This window comes from Mirounga angustirostris, unplaced genomic scaffold, assembly GCF_029215605.1.
Source record: "Mirounga angustirostris isolate CCGP_5_RB_7025 unplaced genomic scaffold, mMirAng1.0.hap1 SCAF_16, whole genome shotgun sequence".
NCBI classification, from domain to species: domain Eukaryota; kingdom Metazoa; phylum Chordata; class Mammalia; order Carnivora; family Phocidae; genus Mirounga; species Mirounga angustirostris.
Window position 1 is genome coordinate 53,437,498 of NW_026991724.1, and position 7,340 is coordinate 53,444,837.

Genomic DNA, 7,340 nt, shown 5'->3' on the forward strand with positions numbered 1-7,340 from the left:
CAAAATTTCAAGATTGAAGAGTGTGCTGATTTTGATTTATTTGACTCTTTAAAAACTGAATTTATTTTTTGTATATATAAAACCTTCATATGGTTTACACTTTAAGAGGTTCCAAAATCAACCCGATGCATAGTCTCTCCCAGCTACCTCTGGAGATCAATTGCCAATTTTCTAGTGTTTATTTGTTTGTTTTAATTTTAAGTAGGCTCCATGCCCAACGTGGGGCTTGAACTCATGACCCTGAGATTGAGTCACGTGCTCTACCAACTGAGCCAGCCAGGCGCCTCTCAATTACCAGTTTTCTTATGTGTCCTTTCAGAGCTATGTACAAGCAGGTGGAAGCAAACAGAAACATACTCATTTTCTGGCTCTGCTATCCAGTGGCAGGCTAGTTTATATTTTTAAAACAGCTTTATTGAGGTATAATTGACATACACAACTCTGCACATATGTAATATACACATGTTAATGAGTTTGGATATCTACATACACCCGTGAAATCACCCGTTCAAGCCAGGTAGACATCTGTCACTTACAAATTTCCTTGTGTCCCTTTGGGTTTCTGGGGGAGGGGGGGCGGGGGGCTAAGAGCACAAACATGAGATCTACCCTCTTAAATTTCAGCTCACAGTAGAGGATTGCTAACTGTCAGCACTGTGTTATACAGCAGATCTCTACAACTTAGATTCAGCCTACTTTTTTTTTTTTTTTAAAGATTTTATTTATTTATTTGACAGAGAGAGAGGCAGCGAGAGAGTGAACACAAGCAAGGGGAATGTGAGAGGGAGAAGCAGGCTTCCCGCGGAGCCGGGAGCCTGATGTGGGACTCGATCCCAGGACCCTGGGATCATGACCTGAGCTGAAGGCAGACGCTTAACGACTGAGCCAACCAGGCGCCCCTAGATTCAGCCTACTTTACTCGGTAGATTACTCTTTTTCATCTGACAATGTATCTTGTAGTTTATACCAGGGCGAAAAGCCCTCTGTTCTTTTTCATGGCTTCAGAGTATTCCTTGGGTAAATGCCACCATTTTTTAAAGCCCCTATTATGGGTCATATAGGATGCTTCTGACCTTGGTGGGGTGCCTGTTTTAAACGGAGACAGAACTGCCAAATTGCCCCTTCCAAAACTATCTGATTAATCACTCATTTGTGGGTATGGATCTCCCTGCATGAGGAGAGGCGAGGCGGGACATGGTCAGCTCCATGTAAGGAGGAAGACCTCTGGAGCGTTTGGAACAGTGTGCTGGGGGGCAGATGGTGGTTGAGGGACAGCTGTGAGAAGTGCTGTGGTGACAGGGATGGGAAGGTCCCATCTTGAGTTGATAGCCATGGTGTGCCTCGGGAACGAGGGACAGGAAAGTGAGGTGTTCACTCCTGATGCCCCTCGTCTTTTTCCATCACGTGGGGGGCACGGGCTTCTGCTGAGGTTAATTGGGAACCTGGGCTTGAGACCCCCTCAGCCTGTCCTTGGCTGTGACCTCAGGCTCTTGCCTCCCCGATCCTTGGTTTCCCTATCTGGTAGAATGAGGATGATAAGATTGCCATCCTCATGGCGTGAGTTTAAAAGGGAAACGCTAAACGTAGTGTTCAGGAAATATCTATTATTACTGCTTTCCCAAGAATGATCTTTTTTAAAATGAAGTGATCCAGGCACAAGGAGTCCAACCCACTCCACTGTGCGTGGCTCACGATCAACCAGGTTATTACTGAGAACCTCAAGGAACTTAATAGAATACCAGGAGGCAGCAGCAGGGGCCCGGTTGACCCCGGAGGTGGTAAATTTGCAATGCATTTGTTTGAAAAATATTGATTGGATGCCTGCGAGGGACTGGGGATGAGGCGGTGAAAAGATGGGTGTGGTCCTGCCCTCTGTAGTTGGCAGGAAGCGGCCAGGTTGCTCACCTTGCAGAAGGTTCTCTCCTATATGTAAGGTGAGGCTCTAATACAGTGACCTTGAAGGGCCCTGGTGAGAATTTAATAACTAACCCCAGAGTCTAATGTGGGTCAGGCTGTTCCCCCTGGTGGCTGTCCTCCAGTAGTAACTCAGGAGCCCCGCTGCTTTGGTTCAATAACCAGCCCCTTCCTTTTGGGGTCTTTGGTCTCCAACTGGGAACAGAACATGGGCATGGAGAGTACACACAGGCTTATATCTGCCTGGGACCAGAAGCGATGGTCCTGACATCATGTTGCTCATGCTTATGCTACCACGGGTGAGAACGAAATCATCCCAGTCTCCTCCGGGGGAAGCTGGGACAGGTGCTTTTCTGGTGTGCCCTGGAACGGGAAATGGGGTGCTTAACACGTCACACCACTTCTGTAGAGGCGTGGAAGGCGTTCTGAGGGGGATGTGCACTTGGACCTAGAGTGCTCTGTGCTGGACTTTTGGGACATCGCTGTGAATAAGCTAGACATGGTCCTTGTCCTTACAAAGCTCCCAGGCTTAATGTGGGGGCCACAGATAAGTACAAATCATGATGAGAAAGTTTAAGGAAGAATACATAGAGCCTGAAGAGCATGTGTCAGGCAGACTTTTTCTTTTTTAAAAAAGATTTATTTAATTTTATTTCGGGGGGAGGGGAGAGAACTAGCATGGTGGGGGAGGGGCAGAGGGAGAGGGAGAAGCAGGCTCCCGGCTGAGCAGGGAGCCTGACATGGGGCTTGATCCCAGGACCCTGAGATCATGACCTGAGATGAAGACAGACACTTAACTGACTGAGCCACCCAGGCACCCCCAGACCGTTTTTTAAAAAAACATTATTTTGTAATTGCAAAACCAAAAAACAAAGAATCTTCAGGACAGAGATCTCTTTACTCCCATTTTGTTGTGTGAAGCATTTTTATTTGTCCGTGTTGCCTTTGTGTTCTTGTCTGTGTCACATACACATCCACCCCATATGTACTCCCAATTTGCCCTTTTAGTAAACTCAGTCAGGTTGGTTAAGTGGGTTTATTTGAAAAGGACATTTATATGTCAGGATGGGCTGGGCTGGGCTGCAAAAACAACTTCCAAATTGCAGTGACTTGAAATAGCAAAGGTGGGTTTTCTCCCTCCTGCTACATAGAGGGTTGCCTTGGAGCTGCTGCTGATAGATCTTGAATATTGCCAGAAGCATGGGAAAGGCGTGGGGAGCTCTGGGCTTGCGCTAGTAATTAAATGCTCCAGACCGGATTCACATATGTCATTTTGCTCGTATCTCACTGGCCAGAATTCATCACATGGCCCCACTGGACCATAATGGGGTCAGGAAGTGCAATCCCTTTCATTGCTGGGCAAAGTGGAGTTCGAAATATATGGCAGATAGCACTAATGAGCATCTGAACACTTTATTTTAAAAAAAATTTTTTTTTTTTTAGATTTTATTTATTTGCGAGAGAGAGAATGAGAGACAGAGAGCATGAGAGGGAGGAGGGTCAGAGGGAGAAGCAGACTCCCTGCCGAGCAGGGAGCCCGATGCGGGACTCGATCCCGGGACTCCAGGATCATGACCTGAGCCGAAGGCAGTCGCTTAACCAACTGAGCCACCCAGGCGCCCGCATCTGAACACTTTAAATGTTTTGTTTTAACCAAGAACTTTTTAAAAAAAATATTTTATTTATTTGACAAAGACAGCGAGAGAGGGAACACAAGCAGGGGGAGTGGGAGAGGGAGAAGCAGGCTTCCCGCCGAGCAGGGAGCCCGATGTGGGGCTCGATGTGGGGCTCGATCCCAGGACCCTGAGATCATGACCTGAGCCGAAGGCAGATGCTTAATGACTGAGCCACCCAGGCGCCCCTAACCAAGAACATTTAAACAGACATTCTTCTCTTTGTGTAGGACTAAGACCTTTTTTTTAAGTATTGGTCTCCCATTTATCATACAACATCAATCTTGTAAAAACTACATCCACAAAGCACAAGTCATTTATAATTGCCAGTGTTTTGTCCTTTTTTTTTTTTTTTTTTTTTTTTTTAAGATTTATTAATTGGTGCGCCTGGGTGGCTCAGTCGTTTAAGCAGCCCAACTTGAATTTTGCTCAGGTCATGATCTCATGGGTCATGGAATCAAACCCTGTGTCAGGTCTGAGCACAGCAGGGAGTCTGCTTGAGATTCTCTCTCCCCCTGCCCCTCCCCCGACTTGTTCTCACAAATTCTCAATCTCTCTCTAAAGTCAATAAATCCTGCTGGAAGCGGAGGAGGGGCAGAGGGAGAGGGAGAGAGACAATCTCAAGCCAACTCCCCGATGAGCTCAGAACCCGACTCAGGGATCGATCCCATGACCCATGAGATCATGACCTGAGTCTAAATCAAGAGTCAGATGCTCAACCAACTGAGCCACCAAGGCGCTGCTGTTTTGTCTTTTTTTTTTTTTTTTAAGCAACTCACTTTTATTTCTCCAATGCGGGCAACCTGTTCTTCATATAAACAACTCTCTTGCATTAATATTTTATTGGTTTGATAGGATTAAGTTATTAACTTAAGAGCAACTGGCATAAACAGGTTTGGTAGCAGACCGCTACTTTGCAGGAAGCGTACAGCATCCCAGATGGGAGCAGAATTGCTTAGTCATACCAGCCTGCTAGCCTGGACGGCAGGTTTCACAGATGAAATGGGCAGCTGTCTTTCAAACTGGCACATGGGGTAAGCCAACTGGCTTCAGAGGGCTGTACTGTAATACGACTTAGAATTTCGGCCTACGTTTTTATTTCACATCCTGGGATGTTCTCATTTTGCTCCCGCTGGAGTGTATCCTCGCACAACTTTCTCTCTGCTTATACAATCCTGGGAATTCGTGCCCACACATGTGTCCTGATGGGAGCCGAAGGATGATGGAGAGCAGGAAGGATGTGGAAGAGATCAGTCTGGATAGAACAGCAGGGGTCCACCATGCGGGCATTAGAGGAAATTTGTGTTGAATTCTAGGGGGACTGGGAAGCCACTAGAATGTTTTGATTAGCAAAGGGAGAGACATGGCGGCAAGAGTTAGGAGAGATTGTGAAGTCTTAGACCAAGGAGAATGGTGAGAAATGAGGATTTAGGGAGATTAAAGAGGCTTCTGTCCCTGTGGTTCTGTCTCCTTCCTGCTGCCAGTGGTCGGTTGTCCTGACGTGGGTGGTTGTCAGGGGTCTGGAGGTAACTGTTGATATCTAACTTATGGTCTGGGTCCAGAGAGCACAGACTCCATTTGGTCACAATCCAAGTCAGATTTGGAACTCAGGGCTGCGCAGGTGGCTTCGTGGGTGGGGGGAAATACATCCTGGCTCAGGGCTTCTCCTGTTTCATGGGCCACCCCTCTGTCTCATTAGCTGGTTGCTCCTCAGGACTCTCACCTCTAAAGGGATGGAGTGTCCTGGACCCTATCTACACACATGCTCTTTGTGATCTCAGTGTCTCATTGATTCGAGCATGGAAGACTCCTGAAGTTCTATCTCCAGACTCCCCTATCCACATTGCTTAGTCGACATCTCAAAATTAACACATCACAAACGGAAGCAGGGATTTCCGCCTGCCCCCAGAGTTGGCTCCCTTTCACTAAGCAGCATCCCTGTACAGGCAGACACCTTGGCCTCATCCTTCCCTCCTCTTTCTCTCACTCTCTACACAAGTCCTTTGGGCTCCAGCTTGAAATGAATTGTGTAAACGACTACCTCCACTGTGGCCGCCCTGCCTGCGTCCATCCCATCTGTGCCTCCTGTCTGGATTATTAGCACAGTCTTCTCTCTGCCCTTCTGCTTTCATTGCTCCCCTTCCATCTTATTTTCAACACGGCAGCCAGGGGAATCCTTCAAAAAAGATTTAAATATTTCAAAGGTCATTTTTCAGTAGGCAACATTTGCATATGGTGAGAATTCCAAATAGTCCAAGAGAGTAAACTGACTCTCCCTTCTACCCCGGTGGCCCCATTCCCTCAGTCTGCTGCCTTCTCTCCTCAGAGGTGACTGTGGGTCCCACCTGTTCCAATAGACTTATAGAGATACTGTGTGCACGTTTCTATGCATTCTATGAACGATCTGTTCAAAAGTAAGTGAGTCTATGTCACCCCCTTGTTGAAAACCTTCCAGTGGTTCCCCAGCAAAGTGAGATTAAAATTCAAATTCCATCCCAAGGCCACAGGACTCTGCTTGTGGACCCCAGCATCTCCCCATTTCCACTGCTCTCCTCCACTCTCAATCTGCTCCAGCTACGCGCACTTCCCTTACTCTCCTTCCACTCTCAGGATTTGTGCCCTTGCTGTTCCCTCATCTTAGGACTCTTCCAGCCCAAATAGAATGACCCAAATAAAGGTCACTTCCTTGACTCCTCATGGTCACCATGCCCTTGTCCTGTGCATTTGCACTATTTGTAACACATCCCAAATTGATTGTCATCTCCAGTGGATCTTGGTCTCTGTGAGGGACCCAGTCTGTTTTGGTCATCACAGTATACTCACTGCCCGCGCATACTGGAAATAGTAGTACTCATAATGATTTTTAAAAAGGTTTTATTTTAATCACCTGGTGTTCATCACAATGACTTTTTTTTTTAAGAAAAAGAAAAGTTAACATTTAAGTCGTTACCATGCTGAGTACCGATCCTACTACTTTAACTCATTTAATCCTTATAACCTCTTTACGGGTACCCGTTATCCACGATTCAGAAACAGGCAAATTTAACCAAGAAATGTTACACAACTTCTAGTAATTGAATACGCAGCCATGCAATAGGTGAGTGAATGAGTGAATCAATGAACGGCCCTGAGAGGCGGGCGGCTTAGCCGGAGGAGGTACCTAGGGCGGTGGGCGGAGCCTAGGGCGCGGGGGCCAATGGGCACGCAGCAGTGACTGGCGGCCTCTCTTGGGATCCCTGGCCCCGCCCAGGCCGCGCGGGGGCCGCTGGGACTTGTAGTCTCCGGCCCACCTAGCCACGTCACTGCCTTCAAACATTAAGTCCTCCCCTGGTGCAAGGTATGAGCTGTATCCCCAAACTTCTAGGTAGGTTCCTTTACCCCCAGGCCCACTATTCTTTTTTTTTTTTTTTAAAGATTTTATTCATTTATTTGACAGAGAGAGAGAGAACAAGTAGGCAGAGAGGCAGGCAGAGGGAGAGGGAGAAGCAGGCCTCCCGCCGAGCGGGGAGCCCGATGCGGGGCTCGATCCCAGGACCCCGGGATCATGACCTGAGCCGAAGGCAGCCGCTTAACCGACTGAGCCACCCAGGCGCTCCTCCACTGTTCTTTATTCCTCCTCTTCCTGAGCTGTGTTGGTGTAGTCTCCCGGCTCCGCGGGTCCGGGACTCAGGGTAGGGTCTCTTGGTATCCTGTCCCCCAGTCCGTAGCCAACTTGGTATCGCCTTCTACGTTCATCAGTCCCCCCCGCACTCT